The following is a 17,655-nucleotide window of genomic DNA, read 5'->3' on the forward strand; positions in this document are numbered from 1 at the left end:
CAGTTGCAGAATAAAAATGAAACAAAAACAAACCTGGACTCTGATGCTTTCTCAAAGGATAGATTGTTAAACTGCCTTGCTCGAGTTAGTGCCAGTGTTCTCTCTACAAAATCATCCCTTTAACCACTCTCTCTAGAATTTTTAAAAAATCAACATCAGCATTATCCTTTTATTAAATTTGTTGTTGACTCAAAATGATGAGGTGTAGAACATCATTGAATTTTAAACTGACCTTGACATATAGAAGAAATGGGCAGCTATAAACAGGGTGACCTGGCTTAATGTAGAGACAAGGTGAGAGAGAAGACTATATATACATATACCAGCATGGCCAAACAGCTGGTACACACACAGCAGAAAACAGGCCAGGAGACATAGGAGTCACTTCATTCCAGATTTGCCTTAAATGTTACCTCCACAGAGAAAGCTTCTCTTTGATTACCCTATTAAATATAGAACCCTAAGTCACTCTCCATCCCTTAACTCAGCTTTATTTTTCACCATATGTATATGTATACATATATATAATCAAATATATTAAAATATATGTATTTTTAAAATGTGGTTATCTGAATTTTCCATTAGAATACAAGCTCAATGAAGGCAATAGCTTTGTTTAGTTCACTGCTGTAGCCTCGACACCTAGAGTAGCACCTGGCACTAAATAAACATTGGTTGAAACGATTAATAAAACATGAAAATTATAAATTGGTTATGTTTCCTTGCAGCTGGATGGCTTAGGCTGAAGCATAGATTGCTAGTAATTCCCCCAGTCACTCAACATTTTTTAGGTTTTATATAAGAACTTTACTCTGGCACACAATGGTGTAATGTTAGAAACTTGGCACAGATCTTGTAAAGATAGTTGAAGACTAGGTATTGTTCAGCCTTTGCATGAATTTCCTATGGAGTATATTACATTTAGACAAGTTAACATGGATTATCTTAGGGAAATATTTCCTATATTTCCTCTTAGGGAGGAAAATGTAGCATAAGTATGAGGTTTAATAGCACCTATTGAACATATGCAGAATAGCTAATATTCAGTGACCAATAATGGCTAACATTTCTAGAGTGACAGTGTTTTAACTAGTTTACATTTATTAGCTCTCTTAATCCTCACAACAGCTGCTTGAGGTAGATCTTGTCATTAGCCCCTGCTACATAGTAATGAGTTTGCCTGGACTTTCTCCCTGGTCCATAGAAACAAAGGAGCCTCTAAATCCTTAGATACTTCCTGAGTGATAGTGTCTTTGTTATTCACGGTGGGTCCTGATAGATTATGCTAATGAGATGGCTCATGGTGGGTCCCTAGGTAGTTTCAGGATGAGGGCTGACTATGCTGGAAAGACCAGCCATGTGATTAAAGGACTGACCCATACAATATAAATCCAACCTCTTGGGAGGGAAGGCAGGCTAAAGGTTGAGTTCAATCACATGGTCAATGATTCTGTCAATCATGCCTATATAATGAAACCCCAATAAAATCGCTGGACACTGAAGCTTGAGAGGGACTGGCATGTCGTGACCACACAAGGAGAATTCATGGAAGCTTTGCACAGAGATCCTCCCAGACCATGCTCTGTGTGTCTTTTCTTTTTGCTGATTCTATTATAATAAAGCTGTGAGAGTATAGCACATACCTGAGTTCTGGGAGTTGTTCCAGCAAGTTATCAAACCTGGAGAGGTAGTGATAGCCTCCAAACTTGAGGCCATTTGGTCAGAAGTGCAGGTGGCCTGGGAATCCCTGAGTTTGTGGAAAAGTGTTTGAAGTGAGGCCAGTCTTGTGGAGGTCTGAGCCCTTGATCTGTGGAATTTTACCTAACTCCAGATAATTAGTGTCAGAATTTCTGTGTAGCCCCACCTTCCAGATGAAGAAACAGAGGCATGCAGAGGTCAAATAATTTGCCAAAAGTCTCACAGCTAGTAAGTGGCAGCATCAGTAATTAAATCCAGGATATTGTAGGGGAGAAAAAAATATTTTTCCCTCTACTCTTCAAAGTTCTTGGACCCTCGAATGCTGTGGCCCCTATAACAAAAGACATATTAACAAGAGAAAAACAAACAGCAGTTTATTAACATGTGTGCTTCCTATATACATGAGAGAAAATTCAAGGAAAGAGTAACTCTGAGGTGGCTTGGAATTCAGGCTTAAATATCATCATCAGCTAAAGAAAAAGAGAAAAAGATGTAGGGAAGGCCAGTTACGGGAAGGTGGCCAGAAAAAGTACATCAGCAAGAATAAGGTTTGTTCTTGTGATTTAGTCATTTTTTTCTTCCTGGAAAGAAGAAAGGAGATCAGAAAGGAAGATCATCCTTGAAAATGGAGATTTATTTTACAAAGGTAAATTTACCTTACAAAAGGGTAACTCCTGTTTTCAGACCTCCTGTGTCTGTTGTTTCTCAAAATAATCAGCTCAAAATAATCCTTAAGCAAAAGTGTCATATTTTTAGGGTAGCATATCTGTTGCCTGTAGTCTCTGCCTGCAAAAGTTTTTAGCTCTTAATCATTCGGCAGTTCTCTCTCTCTCGATTGAAGAGCTCATTTCAGTTTTCAACAGATGTAGAATTAGAATGAATCAGTTAGAATTCATTAACCTGCCCACACCTTGAGTTTGAACTTCTGCCCTTCAGAACTGTGAGAGAACACACTTCTACTGTTTTAAGCACCACAGGTTGTGGTAATTTGTTACAACAGCCCTGGGAAACTAATACAGTATCTTAAGTTTAATATGACTAAAACAGAACTCTTGCTCTGCCCCCACCCAAAACCCACTTCCCCACAGTCTTAGTTTCTCAGTAGGTGGTAATTTTATCCTTCCAGTTGCTAAAACAAAAATTTGAGGGGTCATTCTTGATCCTGTTTTCCTTGTCTCCCACATCTAATGTTTTACAGACATGTTGCTTTTATCTTCAAAATAGATCTGCCTTTTCCACCTCCATTTATTTGCAACTCCTTGATTGCTACCTTGCTCACAGCCACCATCATCTCTGGCCTGGACTATAGTAACACCTTTCTTGCTGATCTCCCTCCTTAAGCTCTTGCCCCATTACGCCTAAAATAAAATCCAAACTTCTTACCCTGGCTTACAAAACACTGCATACAGGTGTTCTTTTTGTTTCTCAAATAGAACAGCTCATTCTCATTCTCACCTTAGGCCTTTGCTCTAGTTGTTCCCTCTGCCTGGAATGCACTTACCTTTCAAGATGCAACCAGTTTCTTGTTAATTATATCTGAACTTCAGTGTTACCTTCTTCTGGACACCCTTTTCTGATCAGCTGGTTTAACCAGCTTTCCTAGGAGTTACTCTCTGCTACAATAGCCTATTCTTTGCACTGTACTTGTCATTACCTAACATTTTTCTTCATTTGTTCATCTGTCCTCACTAGCACACAAGCTCTATGAGAACAGAGAACTTACTTACCTGGTTCACCACCGCTTTGCCAATGCCTGAGCAGTCATTGGCAAATAAGAGGAACTCAGTAAAATTTGTTAAATGAATAACTCCCATCTTCCCCATCCCTCACAACAATATGTGAAGAAATAATGACACAGGTTTTCAAGCATAAGGTTCTGAAGTTTTGGGTGAATCAGCTAGAGAAGGGTGAACAATAACCTAACAGGCTCCTTGTTTTTGGTAAGAGTCTTCTACCCATTTTGGCTTTTCTTTTGGGTTTGTCAAGTTCTCCCTTCTATTGACATATATGGAACCCCCCCAAGTGAGATGATTACATATCAAGAAAAAAAAATACATCTTTCTCAAAAACATGTACGACACCTCTAACATTGTTAGTACTTGTGTGTGTGGGGAGGTTCCTTATAAAAATAAATGAATAAATGTGCTCTTGATTAGTACCCCTAAACAATTAAACCTGATTGAAGCATACCTAATTTAATCACTTTACATCACCTACACACAGTGAAAATAATTTTTACAGTTCACTTAAATTCAGAAATTTTAGAAATTTCTATTGCTATTAGAAAATAATACAAACAAATCAATATATTTCTGATAAAGGACTGCTTTTTTTAAATTATACTTTAAGTTCTAGGGTACATGTGCACAATGTGCAGGTTTGTTACATATGTATACATGTGCCATGTTGGTGTGCTGCACCCATTAACTCGTCATTTACGTTAGGAATATCTCCTAATGCTATCCCTCCACACCCCCCACCACCGACAATAGGACCTGGTGTGTGGTGTTCCCCTTCCTGTGTCCAAGTGATCTCATTGTTCAGTCCCAGGGATGAAGCCCACTTGATCATGGTGGATAAGCTTTTTGATGTGCTGTTGGATTCGGTTTGCCAGTATTTTATTGAGGATTTTTGCATCGATGTTCATCAGGGATATTGGTCTAAAATTCTCTTTTTTTGTTGGGGATTTTGGTGTGGGTGTCCTTTCTGTTTGTTAGTTTTCCTTCTAACAGTCAGGACCCTCATCTGTAGGTCTGTTGGAGTTTGCTTGATGCCCACTCTAGACCCTGTTTGCCTGGGTATCAGCAGCAGAGGCTGCAGAAGATAGAATATTGCTGAACCGCGAGTGTTGCTGTCTAATTCTTGCTCTGGAAGCTTTGTGTCAGGGGTATACCCTACCGTGTGAGGTGTGAGGTGTTCAGTCTGCACCTAGTGGGGGATGTCTCCCAGTTAGGCTACTCAGGGGTCAGGGACCCACTTGAGCAGGCAGTCTGTCCGTTCTCAGATCTCAACCTCTGTGCTTGGAGATCCACTGCTCTCTTCAAAGCTGTTAGATGGGGGCATTTACCTCTGCTGAGGTTTCTGCTGCTTTTTGTTTAGCTATGCCCTGTCCCCAGAGGAGGAGTCTACAGAGGTAGGCCGGCCTCCCTGAGCTGTGGTGGACTCCACCCAGTTCGAGCTTCCCAGTGGCTTTGTTTACCTAGTTAAGCCTCAGCAAGGTTGGGTGCCCCTCCCCCAGCCTCGCTGCCACCTTGCAGTTAGATCTCAGACTGCTGTGCTAGCAATGAGGGAGGCTCCATGGGCGTGGGACTGTCTGGGCCAGGTGTGGGATATAATCTCCTGGTGTGCCGTTTGCTAAGACCCTTGGTAAAGCACAGTATTAGGGTGGGAGTTACCTGATTTTCCAGGTGTCGTGTGTCTCGATTTCCTTTGGCTAGGAAAAGGAATTCCCTTCCCCCTTGTGCTTCCCAGGTGAGGGGATGCCTCGCCCTGCTTCAGCTCTTGCTGGTTAGGCTGCACCCGCAGACCAGCGCCAAGTGTCCAACACGCCCCAGTGAGATGGACCCAGTACCTCAGTTGAGAATGCAGAAATCACCCATCTTCTGTGTCGCTCATGCTGGGAGCTGGAGGCTGGAACTCTTCCTATTCAGCCATCTTGGGCGCACCCCCCCAGGATTGTTTTCTAAAGAAGCTCGTAACAATTGTCTTAACCCTCTATCTTTGAAATATGAATTTCAATTCAATATCTGTTTAACTCATACTTTTAGAAGTCAAATTTTAGATTGATACGAAAATGCTTGATAAATTCATTCAATATTCAAATACAGGTAATATTCTAACACCAAACTGCCTGTTTTTGTATAGTCTGTGAGCTAAGAGTGTTTTCTACATTCTTAAATGGTTGAAACAAAAGTCAAAGAAAGAATATTTTGAGACACATGAAAATAAAATGAAATTAAAATTAAAGTTAATTAAAATGAAATTAAATTAAGATTAAATTAAATTTCCGTGTTTATAAATAAAGTTTTACTGAAACACAGTCATGTTTATTTACTTATGTATTGTCTATGGCTGCTTTCTCATTACAATCACAGGGTTAAGTAGTTGTGACAGAGACCACATAGCCCACAAAGCTTAGCTTTTTGTTATTTGGTTATTCATAGAAAAAATTAGCTGACCCTTGTCCTAACACAGAAAAAGCTTTGAATAATATTCTTATTGCTTTGTTTATCTTAACCATCTAATTAGAAGACAACAATGTGGTATTTTAAAATTCAAACCAGTATTTTCTTTTATCTTAGAACTGGTGCCATTCAGTGTAAGAACAGCAAAACAAACAGAGCTACATACACTTGTTATACATCAAGTATAACAGCATATAACTATAGAACCTATTAGTTAAAATGTTTTTTTCCTGGAAGAATATTCTATTTCCTGGAAATAGGAGACTGTTTTTGTTAAGGCATCTATTTATATTCAGATGTGGTGCTGTGACACAAAGACGAATGAGGAAATCCCTACTCTCTAGGAGTTCATGATCAAGCAGAAGAAGTTCACATGCTTATTTAATTTCCATGCAACTTAATGAGCCACATCACTATTTTAGAAGTGAGGCAACAGAAATGCAGAGATCAGGCAATTTGTTTAAGACACCCTGAAAATATTTGAAATTCTTTGCTTATTTTTCTGGATTCAAGTTAACATAGTAGTAAAAGATATAGATACACTTTACAAATGGCATAGAAAGAAGGAAGAACCTAAGGACAGTCCAGACATGGCCAATCCATGTCAGAATGGGTTCCTGGGCATGTTGTTTCTTTCAACATCTCACAGATTCCTGTGTCCATTCCAGGTTTAACGTACATTCCAGGGCTAAGCACAGGAGACAGGGAATGGGAGGGCAGTAGACCACCTGTTTTCTAAAGGAGTGTGTCCTTTAGAAAATATATTTCAATGGATCACAGACACCATACCAACTTGCCCACTTAAAAAAAAAAATCTCAAAATAGACTCTGTGGAGCCCTGGAAAGTGTAACAACATAAGGGAAACAGCTGGGGTGCTGAGAGAAGCTCTGAAGTCTGACCTATCTCAGATATGGATGTGATGACCTACTTTCATTCCAGGTAGAGAATAAATTCAGATAACCATATATGCTGCTGTCCTGTGGAGCTCACATGTGGCCTTACAGTAAATGGGCATGCTGCTGGAGCTCAGAGCAATCAGGTTTATATTATAGATGCACTGATAGTCATCTCTGTGGTCCCAACTGGAAAAGCAATTCAGAAGAGTAAAGGTTTAGACTGTAGACTTTGTCATTGTGAGAAAAAAATGACTCCTCCCTCTGGCCTGAGCTATTTTTGTAACTAGGAACTTTAAGAGAAAATGAACGACAAAGTTAGAAGAGCAGAGAGGGAGGAGCATAAACTCTTGCCCCACACCTCTGGGAACCAGCTGATTTAGACCACCTTCCTTATAACACTCATGGACTGGCTTATTTTGCTCATGGATTCATTTAAGCTTCAATATACACTTTTCTCCCCTAGGATGGCAGATCCCAATTAGAACTGAAACAACTTTCTCAAATGAGATTTCCCAGAATCATATTAGAAAAAATATTACTGTTAACTATAGTCATACACTATAGTTGACAATATTATATAGATTTAAATGGCTACAGGTGAGGTTATTGAATGTTTTCAACACAGACATGATGAATGTTTGAGATGATGGATATGCTAATTATCCTGATCTGATCACTAAACATTATATGTATCAAAACATCACTGTGTACCCTGTAAATACGTACAATGATTATTTGTCAGTTGAAAAATTAAAAAAATAGCCCCCAATAAAGTTCAATCTCAAAGAAAAAGCATATCCAAGAATAGTACGATAAACACACATAAACCTAAACCCTAGATTTAATTATTAACATTTTGTCACTTTTGTGTTTGTATGCTTTCTCTCTCTGTTGCTATTCAATATAAGAACAGCTCTCTTGGGATATGTGGACTAATGGCTCTTAGCAGTCAGAAGACATCTTAAGTATTACCTTCTCATGTATGGTAGGAAAAAATATATAACATATATGTATATTTTTCTTTTCCTGAACCATTTGAGAATTAGTTGCAGGTTTCCTGATGCTTGCCTCTTCTGTCTGTGTTTGCTAGGAAATGGACATTCTTTGACATAACCAAACATTAATATCACACTCAAGAAATCAACATTAACACAACACTAGTATCTAATTTCCTGTCCGTATTCAAAATTTCACAATTGTTCCAACAATGTCCTTTATAGGTGTTTAAAAATGTTTTAAAAATTAAAAAATTATAATTGCATTTGCATGTCATGCCTCTAGGGGTCTTTAATTTAAAACAGGTTTTTTTTTTTTTTTTTTTTTTTTTTTTTTTTTTGCCTTTTGGCCTTTTGGGGAGTCAAGGTTGATCGTTTTACAGATTGTCCTTCAATTTGGACTTGTCTAATGATTTTCTTATGATTCAGGTTAAACATTTTTTTGGCAGAAAACTACAAAAGTGATGTTGTATATTGTCACCCTAGGATATCTAATTAGGAGACGCATTAGGTCAGTTTGTTCTCTTATTGGTTATGCTAAATTTGATCTTTTGATTAAAGTGAGGTCCATCAGATTTCCCCACTATCAAACATACCTTTCTTCATTCAAATTAATAAGTAATTGAAGGAGATATACTTTCAGATTGTGTTACTATCCTGTTCTTCAACAGTCTTTTATCTGTGCTTTTGGCATCTATTACTGATTATTATCTCAATCAATTATTACTATGGTGGTTGCAGATGGTGATTTTTGAATTCTGTCATTCCTTCTGAGTTTTTTAGTTAGAATTCTTTTGCAAAATAGAGCTTTTCCTTCTCCACCCCACTTAAAATATTATTTATTTATCATTGCTAAACATATAAACATAACCACACACATATAATATATATACACATTTTATATTTGCATGGAATCATGAATTAAAAAAATTCATTGTGTTATAATTTGTTTCTACCATTCTTCATTATGATACTTGAATCATAATCTTTTAAATTTAGATCCATACTATCTTAGTCCTGCTGATGGGAATCTGAAATCTGTGTGACTGTGAATCTAGCCTGGAACAGAGCTTTCCTGGAACATATTGACTATGGCTCTTAAGAGGTGAAGAGATCTTAAGCATTACCTTCTCATGGACAGTAGGAATTATCTTCACAATGTCTTATATCCATTGGTGGGAAGAGTCTATACTATCCTATAGGAAGAATGCCTATCTTCTTCCCAATAGAGGTGCCCTTATGCTTCTGATTCATCACACATCTTCTGCCATCTGGTGGTAGGTTGTTAAGCAAACAAGAGACCAGGCAAAGTCTTTACAATATTTGGAGAACACAGTAGGACCTGTGCTGTCCAGAAAACAAAAATGGTGGTGTCCAAATGGCAGGTCATTTTTTAAAAGTAGGACTCTTTTAAATGCATGTGACTTTTTGGAAGAGGAAAGAAGATGAGAAACATTTATGGGTCTCTGTGCTGAGATCTGTCACAAACGCTACCCAAGTGAAACCCCAAGAAGTTCTAGGAGGTAGATGCTATTATCTTCATTGTATAGATCAGAAAAGGGAGAATTAAATATTTTTTCATGGCCATGCATCTTGGATGTGGTTGAGACAATATTCGAAATACATTTATCTGACTTTGAAGCCTGGATTCTTTCCTTTCACTGCACTGACTCTAAAGTGTATTTGTGTGTTTGTGTGCATGTGCATGCGTAAACAGAGAGGGTACTATTTGCTATGTAAATTAATGAAGGCCTTCCAAAATCTCAGATAAATGTAAACAATTAAAAATATGTTAGAATATAATCATATAATAATATATTCCTTTAAACGCCTTTTTTTTTTTTTTTTTTTAAAGACAAGGTCGTGCTATGTTACCTAGACTGGCTTCAAGCTCCTAGGCTCAAGGGATCCTCTTGCTTCAGGCTCCAAGCATGTAGGACTACAGGTGCTTGGCATCATGGTGGGCTTATTTTTCAGGTGCATGCCTAATCAGATAATCACTAATATTAGATATCCTCATTTCCATAATACATTTGAGATAGGCAGGACAGTCAAGTCCTACCTATCTCAAATTTTAAAAAGGCTGGACTTAGGAATCATTGAGTTGTTGTGAATACTAAATTAGGTAATATATATAAAGTTAACTCAGAGTCTGAAGAAATTATGCTTAGCAAATGATGACAATTACCATTATTAATTATGAGAAGAGTTAGTGGGAATCCTTTTAAGCCAGTAAATATTTCTCAGGTCTGAAGACTTTCTTGATATGTCTTCTTAGAGATGTTTCAATGAGTTAGTCTTGCTTTTTCTCCTTGACCCTACTTCATATTTAAATAAAAGTGGTTTTCGGCCAAGCAGTTCCAGAGCCTCAGTACTTGCTAATCAGACATTATCTGTGATTGGTATATGGAGACTCTTAACTTTTCTCTTTCGCTGCTTGTTGCTAACTAGACTCCCCAGAAACCACCTGATTTGGAAAGAACAATTGTTCCAGATCATCAGGACTCAATATGTGATGAGTTTTCAATCATTTGAGGATAAACTTATTTTAGGCTACATGTCTAAGGTGCATTGTAGATTTTGATGTTTATCTCAATGAGACAAAAAATGAAGCATTGTCTTTCATTATCTTTTTTTTTTTTTTTTTTGAGATGGAGTCTCGCTCTGTGGCCCAGGCTGGAGTGCAGTGGCGCGACCTCGGCTCACTGCAAGCTCTGCCTCCCGGGTTTACGCCATTCTCCTGCCTCAACCTCCCGAGTAGCTGGGACTACAGGCGCCCGCCACCTCGCCCGGCTAGTTTTTTGTATTTTTTAGTAGAGACGGGGTTTCATCGTGTTAGCTAGGATAGTCTCCAGCTCCTGACCTCGTGATCCGCCCGTCTCGGCCTGCCAAAGTGCTGGGATTACAGACTTGAGCCACCGCGCCCAGCTCATTATCTTCTAATATTCTTTGTGGGATTTGTTTTTGCACGTACATATGCACCTCTCCCTTTACTTACAGTGTATCAAACTGCATGATATTTTATTTGTTCTACTTTTGATATATCTTACTGTATTTCATCATTTTATAGAAAACTTTGCCATAGATTTACTTAAAAACATTTATTGCATGTCTATTATATGCCAGGCACTAAGTCACATAAGGTAGGATTTAAGATAAAAATTACTTAATGTAAAAATCCATGTGCCAACCACTGTGCCTGGTATACACAATATAACAATTAATAAGATATGGTCTTTTCCCTCAAGGAACTTCAAGATTGGTTTATCATCACAACTTAATGAAATTAATATTATTAAATACATTTAATGGGTGATGAGGAAACTGAAGTTAAAATAAGTTGAAATAACCTTCATAAGGTTACACAAGGAGTAAGTGGCAGAATAACAATTTGTATTAATTAAATATTTTATATTATATTTTATTTCCTAAATTGGTTTTTGAACCATATCTCTTTGTTTCCTTGAGACATTGATCTGAGGTTAAAATATGCATTTTTAACTTATTACAGTCTATTTAGAATCAATATTACACAGCTTTCTATAAAGTATAATAATCCTATAATAATATACTTTTATTTTCCCTCTTTCAGCCTTTGGGCTATTTTTATCATACATTTTATTTTTATTTTTCCAGGTAGCTACCATTTCTAGTGTTGTGCATTCCTTCATATAGATCCATATTTCTTTTTTTCTTTTTATTTCAAAAGGTTTTTGGGGAACAGGTGGTGTTTGGTTACATGGATAATTCTTTAGTGGTGATTTCTGAGATTTTGGTGCACCCATCACTCAAGAAGTGTACATTTCACCCAAAGTGTAGTCTTTTATCCCTCACCCACCTCCCACATTTCCTCCCTGAGTCTCTGAAGTCCATTGTATTGTTCTTATGCCTTTACGTCCTCATAGCTTAGCTCCCACTTATAAGTGAGAACATAAGATATTTGGTTTTCCATTCCTGAGCTATTTCACTAGAATAAGGGTCTCCAACTCCATCCAGGTTGCTGTGAATGCCATTATTTCATTTCTTTTTTATGGCTGAATAGTATTCCATTACATATATATATATATATATATATATATATGTATGGGCATTTGACCTGGTTCCATATTTTTGCAGTTGCAAATTGTGCTGCTATAAACATGCATATGCAAGTGTCTTTTTCATATAATGTATCTTTTTCATATAATGACTTCTTTTCCTGGGGGTAGATACCCAGTAGTGGGATTGCTGGATCCGGTGGCTTTATTTCTGGATTCTCTATTTATCCATCTCTTCTTTTCTAGTTTGTGCACATAAAAGTGTTCATAGTATCCTTCAATTATCTTTTGTATTTCTGTGGTATTGGTTGTAATATCTCCCATTTTATTTCCAATTGAGCTTATTTGGATCTTCTTATTTATTTTCTTGGTTAATCTTACTAATGGTCTATCAATTTGTTTATCTTTTAAAAGAACCTGCTTCTTGTTTTATTTATCTTTTGTATTTTTTTTTTGTTTCAGTTTTATTTAGTTTTGCTCTGGTCTTTGTTATTTCTTTTCTTCTGCTGTGTTTGGGTTTGGTTTGTTCTTGTTTCTCTAGTTCCTTGAGGTAAATTGTTGATTTGTGCTTGTTCAGACTTTTTGATGTAGGCATTTAATGCTATGAACTTTCCTCTTAGCACTGCCTTTGCTGGATTCCAGAGGTTTTGATAAGTTGCATCACTATTATAATTCAGTTAAATTAATTTTTAAATTTTTGTCTTGATTTCATTGTTGATGCAACGATCTTTCAGGAGTTCTTTAATTTCCATGTATTTGCATGGTTTTGAGGGTTCCTTTTGGAGTTGATTTCCAATTTTATTCCACTGTGGTCTGAGAGAGTACTTGATATAATTTCAATTTCTTAAATGTATTGAGACTTGTTTTGTGGCCTATCATATGTTCTATCTTGGAGAATGTTCCACATGCTGATGAATAGAATGTATATTCTGCAGTTGTTGGGTAGAATGTTCTGTAAATGTCTGTTAAGCCTATTTGTTCTAGGGTATAGTTTTAAGCCCATTGTTCCTTTGTTGACTTTTTCTTGACGACCTGTCTAGTGCCATCAGTGGAGTAATGAAGTCTCTCACTATTATTGTGTTGCTGTCTATCTCATTTCTTAGGTCTAGTAGTAATTGTTTTTATAAATTTGGGAGCTCCAGTGTTAGGTGCATATATATTTAGGATTGTGATATTTTCCTCTTGGACTAGTCGTATTATCATTAATTAATGTCCCTCTGTCTTTTTAACTGTTGTTGCTTTAAAGTCTATGGGGCGGGGGGTCATAGAGCCCTCAAGAGATTATGTTTTTTGTCTTTAGCTACCAAGACGGGCAGAGAAAGACCATTTGTTGGGGGCAGGGTTAGGCATGGATGAGTTCAGACTCTCCTTGGGCAGGGCTTGCTGTGGCTGTAGTGGGGGATGGGGGCGTGGTTCTCACGCCAATGGAGTTATGTTTCCAGGTAGATTATGGCTGCCTCTGCTGCATCATATAGATTGCCAGGGAAGTCGGGAAAAGCTGGTAATGACAGGCCTCACCTAGCTTTCACGCAGCCAGTAAGGCTGGTCTCACTTTCACTATGCCCCACCAACAGCATCAAGTTTATTTCCAGGCAGCCAGTGAGCAGGGCTGAGATCTTGCCCCAGGCTGCAAGGCTCCCTACTGTGAAAGCAAGCAGGGCTGTCAGGTCCCATCCCTCCCTGCCTGCCAAGGCTTCTATGCTCATATCTGCACTTCCCATTCACCCCTGCCCCCTGGATTCTGCCCAGGAAAATCTGTGCTTGGTCAAAATTATTACAAAGCACAGCTTTGTAATAATATTACAAAAATAATTTTAAGAAAACTAAAATCAGAAGTTTTCTTCTCCTTGTGGTCCTTCCCCTATTCCACTGAAAGCCCTCCCCCAGGACCCCTGAGAGATAGTCAGAAATGGCTTCCCTGGGGACCCCGAGGCGCTACAGGGCTCTTCCTGCTGCTTCTTCTACTTTTATATTTTACTTGGCTCTCTAAATTCATTTCAGCTCTAGGTAAGTTTACATCCTTCTCCTGTGATCTGGATTTTCATGTTCCCCAGTGAGTATGTATGCTCAGAGGCGGGTGTTGCCCCTCTCACACTTTGGGCACTCACAGTTTTCAGCTGTCTCATGGAGTTTGCAGTGGCAAGCTGCTTCTTTCAAAGAGCCTGTGAATTTTTTCAGTTTTCTTGGTATGTTCCTGCAGGAGTTCTTGGAGCAAAGCTTTATAGTGTGAGTCTCCACGTGCTGTTCTGTCTGTCTGAGTGAGAGCTGCAATGTAGTCCTGCCTCTTATCTGCCATTTTTTTCTGGACTCTAGATCCATATTCCTATATGATATCTTTTTTATTCTGCCTGAACAACCTTTTTATTAAAAATTATTTCTTGTACAAGTAGTGAGTACAGATCTGCTGGTAATAAATACTTTCAGCTTTTTTGTATCTGAAAAAGTCTTTATTTTGCCTTCACTTTTGTAGTATATATTTGCTACGTATAGATTTCTAGATCATCAGGGTTTATTTTTATTTTTTTCTATTGGTACCTTAAAGACATTATTTCATTATCTTCTTGCTTCCTTACTTTCAGATAAGAAATCTGCTCTCATCTTTAATTCTGATCTTCTTTAATGTAGCATGTTCTCCTGTCCCTGCTGGTGCTCTCAAAGTTTTCTCTTTATCACTGGTTTTGACTGATTTAATTATGATGTATCTTGATATTTGATATGGTTTGTCTCTGTGTCCCTAACCAAATCTCATCTTGAATTGTACTCCCATAATTCCCACGTGTTGTGGGAGGGACCCGGTGGGAGGTAATTGAATCATGGGGGTGATTTCCCCCATATTGTTCTTGTGGTAGTGAGTAAATCTGACGAGATCGATGGTTTTATCGGGGTTTTCACTTTTGCATCTTCTCATTCTCTCTTGGCCTGCTTGCATTCCATGTAAGATGTGACTTGCTCTTCCTTGCCTTCTGCCATGATTATGAGGCCTCCCCAGCCATGTGGAATTGTAAGTCCAATTAAACCTCTTTCTTTTGTAATTGTCCAGTCTCAGGTATGTCTTTATCAGCAGCATGAAAATGGACTAATACAATAGTTTAATTCATATTTCTTATTTTTTGGGTTTTTTGAGTTTCTTTGATCTGTGGGTTTCTAATTTTCATAATTTAGAAAAATTTTGGTCACTATTTCTTCAGACACTTAAAAATTTCCTCCCTTTCTTTTCTCTTGTTTAGCAACTCCAAATATATAAATACTAGGCCACTTGAAGTTGGCCTACGGCACACTGATGCTCTGTTAATTTTTGTAAATTCTTTTTCTTTTTGTGATTAATTTTTTATTGCTTCAATTGCTACTTCTTCAAGTTTACTAATCTTTTCTTCTTCATTATCTAATGTGTCATTATTCTCATCTAAGGTACTTTTCATTTCAGCCATTGTAGCTTTCATATGTTAAAGTTTGATTATCCCAGATTACTGTTTTCAGTCTTCCTCTCTTTTTCATATTTCCTGTCTCTACTTAACATTTTGAACATAAGAAATATAGTAATAATAAGTATCTTTTTGTCCATGTCAGTTAGTTCTAACATTGGTCTCAGTTCTTGGTTGATTTCAGTTGATTGAATTACCCCTTCATTAGGGATTGTATATTCTGGCTCCTTTGAATACCTGGCAAATTTTGATTAGATGCCAAATGTGAATTATATCTTGTTGAGTGCTGGATATTTATATATTCCTGTAAATATTTTTGTGCTTTGTTCTGAGATGCAGTTAAGTTACTTGAAAATAGTTTGAATCTTTTAGGTATTGTTTTTTAAAAATTTGTTAGGTGTAACCAGAGCATCATTTGGTCTAGGGATAATTATTTGCCATTTCTAAGGCAATATGTCCCACTGAGTACTCAACTCAATGTCCCATGAATAATGTGGTTCTCCAGTCTGGCTGGTTATAACAGGCACAAATCATTGTCCTTCGTGACCATTGGATGCTGTGTCTTCTCATTCCTTGGCCTCGGGTAGTTTCCTAACACGAATCTGCTGAATAGTTGATGGAAATGCTTTGAATATCTCCAGCCTTCTGTTTTTGTGCCCATCTCTCCTTTCCAGAACTCTGTCCTAAAAACTCAAGTTGCCTTGTTTTTCTGGATTCTGAGCTTCATCTCTTCCATTCAGAAAGTGAGGTCCTCCTGCTGTCTCCCTCTTTGGACAGTGACCTTGAAGTTCTCAAGCCAGGAAGCTGAGGCAGTCATAAATAAGACTCACCTTATTTATTTCCTGTCTCTTGAGGATCACTATCCTTTGTTGACTGATGTCCAGTGTCTTGAAAACCATTGTTTCATATGTTTTGCTTATTTTTTTCCTTTTTTAAATGTTATTCCATCTTGGCTTGAAGTAGAAATCTCTTTTAGCACGTTAAACATGCTGTTTCATAGTCTTCTGGTCTTCAATGTTTCTGACGTGAAGTCAGAGACATTCCTATTATTGTTCCCCTGTGTATAATTATTTTTACTCCTTTGGGAAACATAAAATGTTTCTTTGTTTTCAGAATTTAACTGTTTTACTATCACATGTGTAAGTATAGTCTTCTTTGCATTTGTATCGTTTTGAGTTTGCTGCTCAGTTTCTTTATTCTGTGGGTTTTCACCATATTTAGGGAATTTTCAACCATTATTTTTTCAAACATTTTTCAAACATTTTTATGTCCTAACCTCTCACTCCCCCGTTTTTGTGAGAATCTAGTTATATATATATAATCTTCTATTTTCCCACAAGATACTGAGATGCTGTTCATTTTTTAAATATAGTTTTTATCTTTTTCAGTTTGGGTGATTTCTACTGATACAACTTCAAGCTCACTGATCCCTTTATTGTCCAATGTGCTCTTAAGCCCATCCAATGAGCTTTTTATTGCATACATTTTATTTTTCAGTTTTTGAATCTTCACTTGGTTCTTTTTTAAAGTTTTTATGTCTCTACTGATATCCTCTATCTATTCACCCACGCTATATATCGTTAAAGAAAACATTCAAACATGTTTATAATGGCTTTTTTGAGTTTTCTGATAATTCCAACTTTTGCATCATCCTGGGCTACTGCTTCTATTGACTATTTTTTCCTTTTCATTGTAACTCATATTTTCTTGCTTATTTGTCTGTGCAGTACTTTTTTCTTTTCTTTTTTTTTTTTTTTTTTTTTTGAGACGGAGTCTCGCTCTGTCACCCAGGCTGGAGCGCAGTGACGCGATCTTGGCTCACTGCAAGCTCCGCCTCCCAGGTTCACGCCATTCTCCTGCCTCAGCCTCCCGAGTATCTGGGACTACAGGCGCCCGCCACCACGCCCGGCTAATTTTTTTTTTTTTTTTTGTATTTTTAATAGAGATGGGGTTTCACTGTGTTTGCCAGGATGGTCTCTATCTCCTGACCGGGTGATCTGCCCACCTCAGCCTCCCAAAGTGCTGGGATTACAGGCGTGAGCCACCGCGCCCAGCCATGTGCAGTACTTTTTTATATATACTGAACAATGTGGATGTTACATGATTTATAGATTATGATGTTTTCTTTAAAGAATTTTGAGGTTTTTTTTTTTTCTTTTTTTTTTTTCTGGCTGACAGTTAATTCATGATGAATCACTTAGACTTGGACAGTGGTGGTTTTGACCACAGATTATTTTGCTTCCCTCAGCCGAGGAAACATTTGATCATGTATAGAGACATTTCTGGTTGTTAGCACTTGAGGATAATGATGACATATAGAAGTCAGAGGCCAGGAATGTTACTAAAGATCTTACAATCCACAGGATAGCACCAGTTATCTAATCCAATATTTCAATAATGTTGAGGTTGAGAAACCTGAGGT

This window comes from Papio anubis, chromosome 4, assembly GCF_008728515.1.
Source record: "Papio anubis isolate 15944 chromosome 4, Panubis1.0, whole genome shotgun sequence".
NCBI classification, from domain to species: domain Eukaryota; kingdom Metazoa; phylum Chordata; class Mammalia; order Primates; family Cercopithecidae; genus Papio; species Papio anubis.